This window comes from Lethenteron reissneri, chromosome 69 (assembly GCF_015708825.2).
Source record: "Lethenteron reissneri isolate LAM-NWPU_2019-01 chromosome 69, ASM1570882v1, whole genome shotgun sequence".
Classification (NCBI taxonomy): Eukaryota; Metazoa; Chordata; class Hyperoartia; order Petromyzontiformes; family Petromyzontidae; genus Lethenteron; species Lethenteron reissneri.
This window is the reverse complement of record NC_083847.1, coordinates 9600971-9615323: the sequence shown is the minus strand read 5'-3', so window position 1 is coordinate 9615323 and position 14353 is coordinate 9600971.

Genomic DNA, 14353 nt, shown 5'->3' with positions numbered 1-14353 from the left:
GGTAAATATGGGAACAAAAACATGCTCTGATAACACTGGTCTACAGCCAAAATGCTTCTGAAATAAATCTAGTCCAACTTTACCAATTATGGGTCACTGAGAATGAAAAGGATGCTTAAAATTGTTGATTGGCTCTAGTTGTCAAGATATGTTACTGGGTCAGTATATACAATGGCGGAGGATAAGTGAGTTATAAAGGGAAGGGATCTCAATTTAACCAGAAATGACGAAACTACATACAGTATTTGACTGGATATATGAATAAATCTATGACTGGATTTGGACAGTACTTGCTTTTTGAGCAAAACAATGAATGATGCAATCTGAACCTGGTATTATGTCATCCATGATACGCATTGCATGTTATTCCTAGAAGCCATGGGTAATGCAATAATAATTAGGCGTACATCCCTCTGCTGAATTAATTGGCTAATATCAGCTCTATAAACAATACAGTGTCATGCTCTCTTGTGTTAACAAATCAGATAACTTCTGCTATGTTTGTGGTGAAGTGACTTTTGCATCACAAAAGCACAGTATAACCACTATGGTTAAGAAAGCCTATCACCTTTATTATGTCTGCAAAATTGGAGATCACGACAAGATGTGGGCTCCACACATATGCTGCAACTCTTGTGCAACAATTCTTCGCCAGTGGTTGAAACGGAAAAGGAAATCTATGCCTTTTGCAGTGCCAATGATTTGGAGAAAACCAACAGATCATATCAGCAATTGTTACTTCTGCACGGGACCTCCAGTTTGGAAAGGTGTGTCAAAAAATTAAAAGTGGACTGTGCATTATCCAAACATTCCATCAGCTATACGCCCAGTACCTCACAGAGAAGGACTGCCGGTTCCTCATGCACCAGAATCATTCTCATTTGAGTCAGACGAATAAGAGGATTAAACTTCTGGTCCTGAACCATCAAGGTCACATGACCCAGATTTTCTCACATCCTCCTCCTCTGAACCATACCTCATAACACAAGGTGAACTGGAAGACCTTGTCGGGATTTGGAACTACCCAAGAGTAAGGCAAAGCTGTTGGGCTCCAGACTGTAGCAGTGGAATCTCCTGGTAGGTGATGTTAGGGTTTCCATGTTCTGTGACCGTCAGAAGGACCTTGTCCCATTCTTCTTCATGGAAGATGATCTTGTAGCCTGCAACAACATCGATGGTGTGATGGCAGCCCTCAACATCTTTCATGATCCAGATGAGTGGAAACTGTTCATTGATTCATCAAAGATGAGTCTTAAAGCTGTTTTGCTGCATAATGAGCAATGTTTTGCCATCAATTCCAGTTGGTCATGCAGTCCATATGAAGGAAATATATGACAACACGAAACCACTTTTGAGGTGCATAAACTATGACCAACATCAATGGCAGCTTTGTGGCGATGTGAAGGTTGTTGCTCTCTTGCTTGATCTGCAGTTTGGATACACAAAGTACTGCTATTTCCTCTGCGAATGGGATAGTCGTGTGAGAGATTCCCACTACATTAAAATAGATTGGCCACTCCGACAGTCATTGGAGCCTGGGAGGAAAAGTGTTCAACATCCACCACTTGTTGAATCAAGGAAGATTTTGTTACCACCCTTACACATCAAGCTGTGTCTGATGAAGAACTTTATCAAAGCCATGGACAAAACACAAGCAGCTTTCAAGTACCTCCATGGAAAATGTCCAAGATTAAGTGAAGCTAAGATAAAGGACGGTGTCTTTGTTGGTCCTCAGATTCGTGAACTTTTTCGAGATTATGCATTTGACAGTGCACTACATGGTAAGGAAAAGACGGCATGGAAAGCCTTCCAGTTAGTGGCAACACATTTTCTCAGAAATAACAAGGCAGACAACTGCAGGGAGTTGTTGAAAAACCTCAAGGCATACAAAAGCCTTGGTTGCAACATGTCACTAAAGATAAAATGTTTGCACTCTCATCTAGATTTGTTCCCACCAAACTGCGGAGCAGTGAGCACGAGCATGGCAAGCGATTTCACCAGGACATTGCAACAATGGAAAAACGCTATCTGGGCAAATGGAGCCCATCAATGCTTGCAGACTATTGCTGGACAGTGATAAGATATGCTCCATTTAATGAATACAAGAGACAAGCCAAGAAGCGCAGAGTAAACACTGAATAAGGACTAAACTATGTACTTATATATACATAATAGTTTTTGTCTTTTGTTTCATAATACATTTTATTTATATAACCCTTTTGCTGATTTTTTTAAGTGTTACATGAGCAGGACAGGTGACATGTTATCATGTCAAGCAACCTTAAACACATGAAAGACCTAGGTTTACAATTTATGAGTAAAACGCTACTTTATACAAATATACATAGACGCAAAATGTAAAAACTTTAATATATTGGGAACAGTAGCCAATTAGGTGTTTTGTCATATTTGAATTCAGCACGTCAAAATCCATAATAAACGGCACATTTCATCTCTGAAGCAGACTACGTCTAAAATTTTTGTCCAGTGTAATATATGCAGTCTTTAAAGCGGATTGGTCTACATCAGAGACAGCCTTCTTTAGAGCCTAACAGGCTGTCTCTGGTGTAGACCAATCAGTTTCAACGACAGTGCATACATTTGTAATAAATCAGCTCGACGACAATGGACTGTGTCTTCTTTATTTATTTGTTCTCGTGCTGGACAGCTCCGCGTTCTTCCACCCTGTTCCTTCGCCGCGCGTCGCGCCGCGTGAGCTGGTGTCCTGCGCGCGCGCGCCGCTCTCTCTCTCTCGCTCCCATGCACCGCTGGTAGACGGCGCGCTGGGAGCCCGTCTCCGCACCGCCATGTGGCCGATGGCTCGTGGAGATCTGATACGTGGTCCCGCTTCCAGACCTTACTCACTGACCCTGAGTCCCTTCCGGCTTTCCCTTAAAACCCTTTCCCGCGTCACCCAGAACCCGCCTCTCGCCACACCCCCTCACAAACTCTCTAGATGGTACCCCACTAGCACCCTCGGGCTCTGCCCTTGAACTTTAACCCCGATAGTTCCTGTTACCCCATTGGCTTAGAGGCTGAAGCGGCAAAGCCCACCCCACCATTCGGAGACTGCCAGCATACGCTCGCATTACATCACCCCCCCCCCCCCCCCCGCCGGTGTAAAAGACTAGCCGTCCCGGCTAAATTAATGCAAGCCCATAATGCGAGAGACACAGTAACACAGAAACAGTAACAGATAAGTTGAACAAGTGCAACGTATAACTATAACGAAGGGAATGGTAAGGATCAACGAAAGGGGAGGGATTTAGATCTAGTACGTGACGCCAGCCCATCCCCTGCACGAGCAGGGGGCTTCGTTACCTGCAACCCAGTCGGGGTTGGGAGAGCGGCGGAATCGGCGTCCCTCACCACAGATGAAGGCCCGGCCGGTGCAGGGTCACGCGTATCCGGTTGTTTCAGGGTCGTCGAGTCTGTGGAAGGCAAAACAGGCACCTTTGGAGGTTCAACAGGCAACGGGGGTGGTTCGTCGGACGCATCAGACACCGGCAAGGGAATGTTTTGGGATGACGAATTGATGCGCGGAGCAAAGAAGGGTTTCAATCAAGACGTGTGGACATACCAACGGCGCGACCCTGCCCGGATACGTACACACTGAGAACTAGATATTTCAATCAATTCCACAGGTCCTTGCCAAGGCCTGTGCAGCTTGGGAGAGGTACCCAACAGCACCTGTGGACAATGGAGCCAGGCCCGGTCTCCTACAGCCCACGGCATAGCGCGTTGCGACCGCCGAGCACACCGTTCATTACGGGCCTGGGTTTTGGATGTGGAAATCCATGCTGCTTCCCGCGCCTCTGTAACGCGGCGAAAAATGTCGCGAACGTATTCGGGAAGAGTCTGCATGGGCTCCTTAGCGTGTGCCCCCAACTGCAAATCAATGGGCGGCACGTTTTCCTGCCCATACATAAGGAAGAATGGCGAGAACCCGGTGGACGCATGCGGTGCCATCCGGTAGGCCGAGAATACCCCAGGGATGTGTAGATCCCAATCGGCCGTATGACACAGCATAGCCGACAAGGTACGGTTCAGCCATTCAACCATTCCATCTGTTTGTGGGTGGTAGGGCGAAGTACGTATTTTCCTGGTGCCCAAGGCATCACACACATTACGTAACAATTTAGATTGAAAGTTGTGGCCCTGATCCGTAAGCAGCCATTCGGGCGCACCCTTGTCCATCACATATCCGTACAAAAACGCCTCCGTGATGGACGACGCCTCGAGAAATATTCCACCCCCACCAACAAGAATTTATTACCCTGGGCGGTTGGGGGAAAGGGTCCCAGAATGTCCAGAGCCACCAGTTCATTAATGCGCGCCACCTGGATCGATTTCAAGGGTCAAATATAACTCTGTCTCGGTAGCTTCCGTCGAGCGCATTCGGAACAGGCCTGAATGTCCTTGGTGACATCGGCCGTCATGTCATGCCAAAAATAATCCCGCTGCAGCGTGAGCAAGGTTTTCTGCATGCCGAGGTGCAACAACTTCTCGGCATGCAGCACCCGAATCAATTCGTACCGAAGCGCGACAGGAACCACCAGACGCCAACGGCCCAACAAATCATCCCTCCACATCAACAACTCGTCCCGGAAAGCCGCTTGCGGGGAATCGTCCATGGACGAAGACACCCGCGGCCAGCCCGCCTGACCTCGCAACAAAGCCAACGAATCGTCCAACAGCTGCTCGCGGATCCACACTGAGCACGGCAGATTCAACACACCTTCAGCCGGCCCAGGGCAGGCCGGGTCCGCGGAATCCGCCACTGCGGACATGACAGGCCGAGGGGGCTGAGGGGGACGCGTGCAACAATTAGTGCCCGAAGGGCACGCGCAAGGGGACCCTTGCGGCAACCTGGAGTGCGCATCCGCGTTACCATGGCGAAAGCCCTTACGGTACTGTATATCGAATGAGAATTCTTACAATGTTTCCAACCACCGCGAAAACTGGCCTGAGAGATGTTCAATCTTTAAGGAATATTGTAGGGCGGCATGGTCCGTGCGCACCTGGAAATTCCTGCCGTACAGGTAAGGACAATATTGGCGAATAAAATGGACAATCGCCAATAATTCCCTACGGGTAACACAATAGAGAGTTTCTGCCGAAGAGAGAACGCGGCTCCCATACACCACCACGCATTCGACACCATTGTTGTACTGGGACAGAACGGCGCCAATGCCCGTATTGCTGGCATCAGTGTCCAGGATAAAGGGCAAGGAGAAATCAGGGTAGTCAAGCGTCAGCGCTGTCGACAATCGATCCCGAAGGGTTCGGAACGATCGCTCCTCCTCCGGTCCCCATTTGAACCTTTGATTCTTCGCCGTGAGGAGGTGCAACGGCCAAGCGATAGTAGCAAAATTCGGAACAAATCGACGGTAGTAGGACGCGAACCCGACAAACCGACGTACCTCCCCCACCGAGGTGGGGGTCAGCTAGTTCCGGACGCAAGACGTTTTGTCAGGGTCCGTGGCGACACCGTCAGAGCTGATGATATGTCCCAAATAACGTACGGAGCGTTGCAGAAAGTGGCAATTTTTAGGCTTGAATTTGAGATTAGCGGAACACATCCTGTCGAAAACAGCCCTCAGTCTTTGAAGGTGTTCCTCGAACGTACGACTGAACACAATTACATTGTCTAAGTATATTAGACACGTGTCCCATTGCAACCCGGTCAACACTAGCTCCATCAATCGCTGGAACGTGGCGCAAGCGGCGTTCAGTCCCATAGGAAGGCAGTTAACCTGGAATCAGCCATGAGGTGTATGGAACGCCGTCTTTGCCTTTGAAGAATCGTCGAGGGGCAGCTGCCAAAATCCAGAAGAGAGATCGAGGGTGGAAAAGTATCGTGCCCCCGACAGGGCATCAAGAGAGTCATCCATCCGTGGCAGAGGGTACGCGTCTGCCACGGAAACCGTATTAAGTTTCCGGAAATCGACGCAAAATCGGAGGCTACCATCCTTCTTCTTAACGAGAACCACGGGAGCGCACCATGGGCTATTAAATGGAGAAATAATGTCAGCGGCCAGCATTTCATCCACCGCGCCGCGCACATGGTCCCTCTCCGAAAGACTTAATTGGTGCAGATTCATTCGTATAGGGCTCGCCTCCCCAGTATCAATGAGATGGGACAACAGTGAAGTGCGACCCAAGTCGAAATTGTTATTGCTAAAAACGTCAGAGTAATCAGACAACAGCGCTCGCAGCGCGCCCTGTTGATGCGTGGTCAAGGACGAATTTTCCTGGCATATCTCGGTGATCCAACGATCATCGGATGTTTCACGAGAATCAACCGCCGCAGCCAACCCCTGCCGTCGATTACCATTGTGGACTGTAAACGCGGTAGTGGCGTGAGCCAGAACTGTACTGGCTGCGACCAAAACACCCTCTAGCCCCCCGTTCAAAACTTGCAAAAACGGAGGCTGACCGGGCCGGACAATCGTCTGGGCCCCCACCAGAGCAAGACCCTTGGTGGCAGTGTTAGACGGGGACAGCAGCACGCCCGCCACCGCTTCCATCCCACGGAATTGCTTCCGGTACTGCAACGGGACGAGACATCAGCCTGCACCGCAACGCATGGTGAAGGATGACTTAATGGGGATGGCAAAAAAAACATCTTCAGTCCCGCAGGCAGCTCAATGCAGCCCTGATCAACGAACATTTTAACCGGCATTTTACAGAGAAAGTAGGTACCCAATAAGCAAGGCACCGCTAATGATCTGGAGATAAAGACCGTCCCCAATGCCGCAACGTTCCCAATGGAGATATGCGCTTCGACTTGACCGACAATGCCCATACTACCACCGTTAGCAGTAATACATGAAACAAAGGCTGGTCGCACGCGCGAAGCGGGAATGGAAAGGAGGTAGAAAATGACATCGGAGATGATAGTGGCCGACGCTCCGGTGTCCACCAATATCCGCACGTCCACCCCCTGAAAAGAGCCCGGCACCGTGGAGGATTCCGTCGCAGCCGCCACCACACGGCGTGCCAATTTCCTCCACTGCGTAATTGTATGTGAGTCGCGAATAGACGGATTACATGTGGCCGAAGATGCATGAGGTGACAACACATGCCGGGTGTTTGATGCATACCAACTTGCCTGGCCTGGGTCGCGGTCTGTCCACGGAGATGGCGCCCGAGACGGAGACCCGGGAGGAGGCGGAGGACGGGGACGACTCTGACAGTCCCGTGCGAAGTGGCCCAAATGGCCACACCTGAAGCACGTCATGCCGGCCCGCCGATCGGTTCCACCGATGTTTCCGTGTGGTGTCGATGAAGCCTTTTGACGTGACTCAGTCCTCTGCTCCGGGACCCAGCGGGCCACGGCGGCGGCCAGGTCCCCGGCCCCCGCGTCATCCGAAATGTGGACAACTCGCGACGGCGCCCATCCTATCGGTTGACCGTCCATGGCAGGGTCACCTGTCCAGGTGGCCATCTGCGCCTAGTGGCGCAAGTTGAACTGGGCGTCGAGGCATTTGGCGGCCCACCGGGAAGTGAGCGGCTCATGACCGCGCACAGGCAACGAAATTCCAAGTTCCTTTGACAGCTCCAACATCTTGCCCAAGATGAGGGGGTCGAGTATGTCGGGCCTAGCGTCAGGGTAGGCAGCCATCGCAAATGCAACCAGAGCATCCTGGTAGGCAGTGGGAGACTCGTCAGCGCCCCACCGACGTTGCATATATTTCCTTTGAGTATCCGACGGCGGCTCATAAACTTCCGCCATTTTGGCAAACGCCTCTCTCAATGTCTTCTTCTTTTCAGCGGGGATGGAGCGGAATACTGTGAGTGATATGTCGTCGAGGAGAGTAGGCAAGGCATCCAACGCCTCCTCCTCCGTCCACCACATGGAACAAAAAGCGGACTCGAAGCGCCAAGTAAAAGCACTCCAATCGCCACCCGCGCTATATTCTTTGATGTGCGGAAGACGATGGCAGCGCCCTGTGCCGCTGTCAACACCGGACACACGCTCCCGCGGCCGCGCACCACGTGGCTCTGTCAAAATGGCGGACTCCAACTGCACACCCGCGGACCTGCCTAAAATGGCGTCTTCGTGCAGCGTGGCAGCCGCCGTGGGCGTAATGGCGGACGGCCTTCCCGAGGCCGCAATGGCGGCCGATCCTTGCACGAGGGGATCCTCCGAGACCCCCCGAAGGGAGCCCTGCTCGTCACCACTCGGCAGCATTCCTTTCAGCTGTCCCGGTGCCGCAGACGACGCGACCAGCATCACAAGGTTGAGCAGGACAGCTCGCAGCGAATCGATCTGCTCCGCTACATGTCGCTTGGTCCCGACGTCCTTATCCAGTGCCTTAGTAGAGCCAGCCCTGGTCTCCGTAACCGGGTCCACCGCCCCCAGGATCGGCAGGTCCTGGGTGAGTGAGTCGTCATCGTCGTCGGAAGACGGCGCAGGTGAGATTTTCTTCTGGAGATGCTTGGACATTTTCGTTCAACGTCAAGAACCACTTCTGACCCCAATTGTAATAAATCAGCTCGACGACAATGGACTGGACAGCTCCGCGTTCTTCCACCCTGTTCCTTCGCCCCGTGTCGCGCCGTGTGAGCTGGTGTCCCGCGCGTGCGCGCCGCTCTCTCTCACTCCCGCGCACCGCTGGCAGACGGTGGGCTGGGAGCCCGTCTCCGCACCGCCATGTGGCCGATGGCTCGCGGAGACCCGAGACGTGGCCCCGCTTCCAGACCTTACTCACTGACCCCGAGTCCCTTCTGGCTTTCCTTTACAACCTCTTCCCACGTCACCCAGACCCCGCCTCTCGCCACACCCCCTCACGAACTCTCTAGATGGTACCCCACTAGCACCCTCGGGCTCCACTCTTGAACTTTAACCCCAATAGTTCCTGTTTCCCGATTGGCTTAGAGGCTGAGGCGGCGAAGCCCACCCCACCGTTCGGAGACCGCCAACATACACTCGCATTATACATTCATAATCAATGTTTTTGGGTTAGATCGCGTTATTTATAAATGTGTCGCAACCCTCCACCACCCGACACAGACAATCAGCAAAAAATGTGCAACACGGTGACAAAATACAAATAGTTCACTACGTTAGCCAACAGGTGCAACATTTATAATTTGAGTACGCCGTTTCGCTGGAAATTAAATCCAGCATCTTCAGGCAATTTGCCAGAATAGTGAACCCCTCCACCGGCTTCCGGTCTTAAATAATTCAAGATGACGTCATCATTGTTGAACCCCATCAGGATTCGAGATTAGAGGTGGAGTTGGGGGTGGTGGGTATGCAATTATGTAACAGATCAGTAATCAGCCACTTATCATGTGACTCACCTGTAAGGATTGCAATGTGTGTTGTGTATTACTTAATAATATGCTTCGAGGCTGCGCTGAGTCTATAGCTATCACAGCGATTGAAATTATTTGGATTGTTCTCAATTTCAATTGATTCTCTAACTAATCTTGCCCAGTAATAATTTGTTCTGCATAACACTTCAACGTTATCAAAATCAATTTAATGTCCTTGTTGGCAAGCATGCTCTGCCACGGCTGACAGCTGTATTTGGGAGAATTTAATGTTCTTTTGGTGTTATTTTAGTCCCATCTGTCAAATATTACACTTACCGCGTGAGCAATTGATCCAATATACACCTTCTGTTGATAACTTCCGTAATTTATCTTTAGTACAAGACACTAGTTTTTGAATTTTGTGTACCATACCAAATCACACTTTAATTTTTGCTTTTGCAAAACACGGGCTAATTTGTCAGTAACTTCCGAGATATATGGTATTTTAATCGTTTTGATAATCAGATCACTTTCAGCAGTATTGTTGTTCGATCTTGATTTGGCATTCAATGCTCTGTTAATTTTAGCATTATTGTAGCCATTCAGTCTTAGTGCTTCTTTAACATGTTTAATCTCTTTCCTTAAACTTTCCCCATCTGACACTGTCTTTGCCGGATATATGAGCGTCTTGATGAGAGAGGATTTCTGTGCTGGGATGATGCAAATCTGCATTCCGATAGGCATCCATGTGCGTTCCCTTCCGGTAGACGTTGTGTGTTATTTTGCCATTTTGATCGCGTCCAAGCAAATTGTCCAGGAAGGGGAGTGTGTTGTTCACCTCCATTTCCATGGTGAACTGAATGGCTTGGTTTTGCGCATTGAGATGATTAAAAAATGCATTAAGTGTATCTTTACCATATGGCCAGACAACCAAAGTGTCATCAACATATCTAAACCAAAAATATGGTTTTAATGTACTTGAGGAAAGTGATCTTGTTTCAAAGTTTCCATGTACAGATTTGCTATAGCAGGAGGCAAAGGAGAGCCCATTGCTGCTACTTCCTTTTGTTTAATGAAGTCACCTGGCTGTGCGTGTGTGGTGCAGACTGTATATGCGTGTGTGTGGTGCTGCCTGTGTGTGTGGTGCTGGCTGTGTGTGTGTGCACGTGGTACTGGCTGTGTGTGTGCGTTTGTGTGGGGGGTGGGTGGAGCTAAAATAAGACGTGCTTTAGCCATGCCCAGGCACAACCTCTCGCTCAAATGTGGACAACGTGAAACGTTTGCAACTAGCCTTTTCCTTGTCCAAGGACGGGTGTATTGCAGTAAATCTTAAACTTGCAAGAAAAAAGTAGACCGCGACGTGATATTCATCGCATTAATGCGTTTGCACGGTGACAGAGACCTATTTCATTTTAAGGTTATAATCCCTTGTTCATAATGACGTCCTTTTTACTTTGATATCTCAGCATTACGGTGATCGCGTGACTTGAGAGTTCTGCCTTTGTAGTGAGGGTTGTAAGTTGACGCCGAGGAGGGGGGAGGAGGCGCCTCGGCCCCCCCATGTGGAGTGACGTCAGCTGCTAATTATTATGAATGGAGGGGGGGAGGTGTCCATTTGGAGGACGTCACCTGCTGATGAATATTAATGAGGGGGGCTGGTCGATGTGGAGTTTGTTGTATATATTAGGTCTAGAAAAATAAAAAGAACAATAATACAATTAAATGCAAATTTAGAAATGTGTAGTTTTCCGAAAATATGCTGATTATTGTAATTATGCAGATTATGCATTTATGCGAATTAGTCGCCACGATGCTCGCCTTCGGCGGTGCCGGATAGCGCTCGCAGCTCGTCTGCTGGTCGCCAGCGCCGCCACTCTTTCTCGGTTGCGCCGGTCATGCTCTCTCCCTTGCACCAGGCACGGTTGATCCTTGTCGGCTCGATTTTTGCAGGAGTGTGCTCGGCTTCACGCTCGTGGTTAGTCGTTAGCCGCTGCTGCTGCTGGTCCTGTGCCGATGCTCGCTTGGTCGATACTTGGCACTTTCCGCCCTTTCTCCGGTAAATTGCTTGTCATTGCTCGTCATTATTTCTCTCTCTTTCTCTCTTGCTGCAGCTGCTGGTGGGAGCTGGCACTCAATGTAGAATTAAACCTTTAGCGATACTTCGTCTGTCAGCCCCGAACTTACACTCGGCGACACATCGCTCCTCTGCAAGCCTCGTCATCCATGGTCGATTGAGGGACCCACTCCCGGAGCTTGCCACAGCAAGACTGATGTGCGTGGTTTCTGCTCGTCGTTATATTCGAAAATCTTCCATCTCGGCTCGCCTCCTCACAAAGGGGCAGCTGTTTGTCCGGGTGTGCGTGTGTGTGTGTCTGTTCTAATTTATTGAAGTAATCTGTTAAGTCACATTAAGGCCTGGTTCCTGTCCCCTTCCGTCGTGGTTTGAGATTTTTTTAATGGTGTTTGCTATCTCAAGGGGAGGCGCCCTCCCTTCATATGTAATTTATTGCTACCATGTGTTGTGTCGCTGCTGGAAGACAAAGATCGGTTGGTGAGGCTGATACTATGGAATACATATTATTTTGGTTGTGTGTGATTGACCTATTTCGCCTTGTATCTCTTCTGAATGGCCCTAGGTCTAATACTTCATAATTATTATTTGGTTTATGGCGAACCAAGATTTGTGATATACCATAGTTGTTACCACAGGTATTCCGAGGGTTTTATTAACCTTTGTTCCCCGTCGGTGTCGCCAGATATCCGTGCTTCTTATTCTCGAGTTATATTTTGATATCCTGAGGTTGAAAATATAACGAAGTTATGAATTAAACTCAATCAAAACCATCACCTTGACATACATAGCAGGGGTCACCAAAAAGATTTCCAAAATCATGAGCAAACACGAGATCCAGATTCGATTCAACACAGTACATACAATTCGTGATCTGATCCCATCTGTGAAGAATGTGATCCCTGACATGCAATACCCCGGTGTCTACAAACTAAGCTGTCTGCAGCAGCAGTTACATTGGGCAAACTAAGCGACATGTCTCGGCAAGGCCGCAATTAAAATATATATTGGGGGGGGGGGGGGCACATCTCCCCAATATTCAAATATGCTCAAAATGCCCCCCCTCCCAATATATTGCTATCAAAAAAGATTGCTATGCTATGTAAATAAAAACAACAATTTGCTAAACCTTGGCCACAATATCTGGACTTGTCTTCATATAAATCAATGCATAGATTTCTGTTTATTTGAATGTGGTTACGGTTGTACTTTATGAATCCCTAATCTCTGCCATAACATACAATGCAAAAAGAAATGGTAAAAAAGTAAAAACAGAGCAATGTAATACAATACACTATAGGACATTATTGTAAATAAATAAATAAAAAGTCCATCCCATGTGTTAGTGATTTTTCAAATATATTAGGCAGGAAATTAGTTTTCAAATTTTGATTTTTTTTCTGGGTTGGGACCCCCAGACACCCTGGAAAATTTGGTCCCCCCCAATGTTGACTCCATGGCTGCGGCCTTGTGTCTCAGACCGTGTTTGTGAACATAAGGCAGGTCTGAAACACGGCAGAACGAACACTTTGTCCATGGCTGATCATTGTTTTAATGCGGTTGGCTCACACGAAATGATTTCTCTCAGACGAAGGTACTTTGCAAGCTCACTGGCTATCAACAAAGATTCGTTCATCAAGCCACCCATATATACAAACATAGACATAATTTCAACTGAGATTACAGGTACAAACTCAGCAATAACTGGAAGGACGTTATCAACCAGTTTAAATCATAACTGCTGTAATGTTTCCATTTTTAACACTCTCCGATGCTCAGTTTTTAACCCCTCACACAACCTTCTCCACTCATTCCGCCTGCAACCGCTGGGGAGAGAGCTCAGGTGAGGAGCCCCGCTCTATCCACTGCTGGCCTAGACTACCTCTAGTACACCATGCCTATTGCATGCGCTATCCACTGCTGGCCTAAGCTCCATCTCTATAGCTTTTGCTCTATCATGGCCGAGACTCCTTCTCTATAGGATGCTCTATCCACTGCTGACCTACTCTTGTTCTGACACTTAGGCTACGCCTACTTTTAAACCTTTATAAACAGTTGCATTTAGAGGCTTACCCCCCTTTTCTCTCTGCCTGACGACCGCTTTTTATTTTATATTAATTTGAACCTATCTACGTGACTTTAACGAAAGACCCAAAGAATGTGAGTAGTGACGTTTTGCTGGTAATTACAACCATCTTCATTACAAAACCGTTCTTATAAATGTAACTGGTATTGGCCAGTTACTTTGGCTAGTGGCAGCCAATTATTTTTGCCGGTTAACATTTCCTGATCCACCGTGATACTATACAACAGGCATCAGGGTCTGGATCGAATCCACGACTTCCTGTATGCCCAGTGGGAAAGTTTACATCTCCCTGGCCACCATTGGCAACCTTTTTGTGCAAAGCTCCACCTTCACGGCGCTGGAAAACGGGCAGTGACACGGTGACGAAGTGCAACCTGCAGTGAGTTTCTTTTCAACCTCCGATCAAATGCCGCCGTTTCAGCTCACCCCAGTGGGAGGGGAGGGATGGGATGGGGAGGGATGGGAGGTTCAGGGCCATGTCTCAAAGGGTTGAACTGGAACGCGGGCATCTTAACGTGACCGGCATGTTGTCGCGGGAACGCGTTGACGTTCACATTAGGCTCATGGATGCCAGTGGGGAGGGGTAGTGCAACAGTTAGCACACTGCGCTACGAACCCGGCAACCCGAGTTCGATTACAGCTCACGGCCAAGACCAGTGACAGCTATCTAAATCGGTCCTGGGCCTCCACTAGGTCGACTCAGCCTCAAATGAGTACCTGGTGCAGTGTAAACATCGCCACTAGGAAGACAAAGGCGGCCGGGCGTGGTGCTGGCTACCCACCCCGTGTGCCGTGCCGTCCTTTGTAGGTGCTCGCTCACAACACTTGCTCCCAACAGCCTGTCAAGGCTATACGGGGTAACGTTGCCGTTGGTGTGTGCACACGTGCCCTCATGTGCCTGCGTGTGTATCCGTTTGTGTGCAATTGTG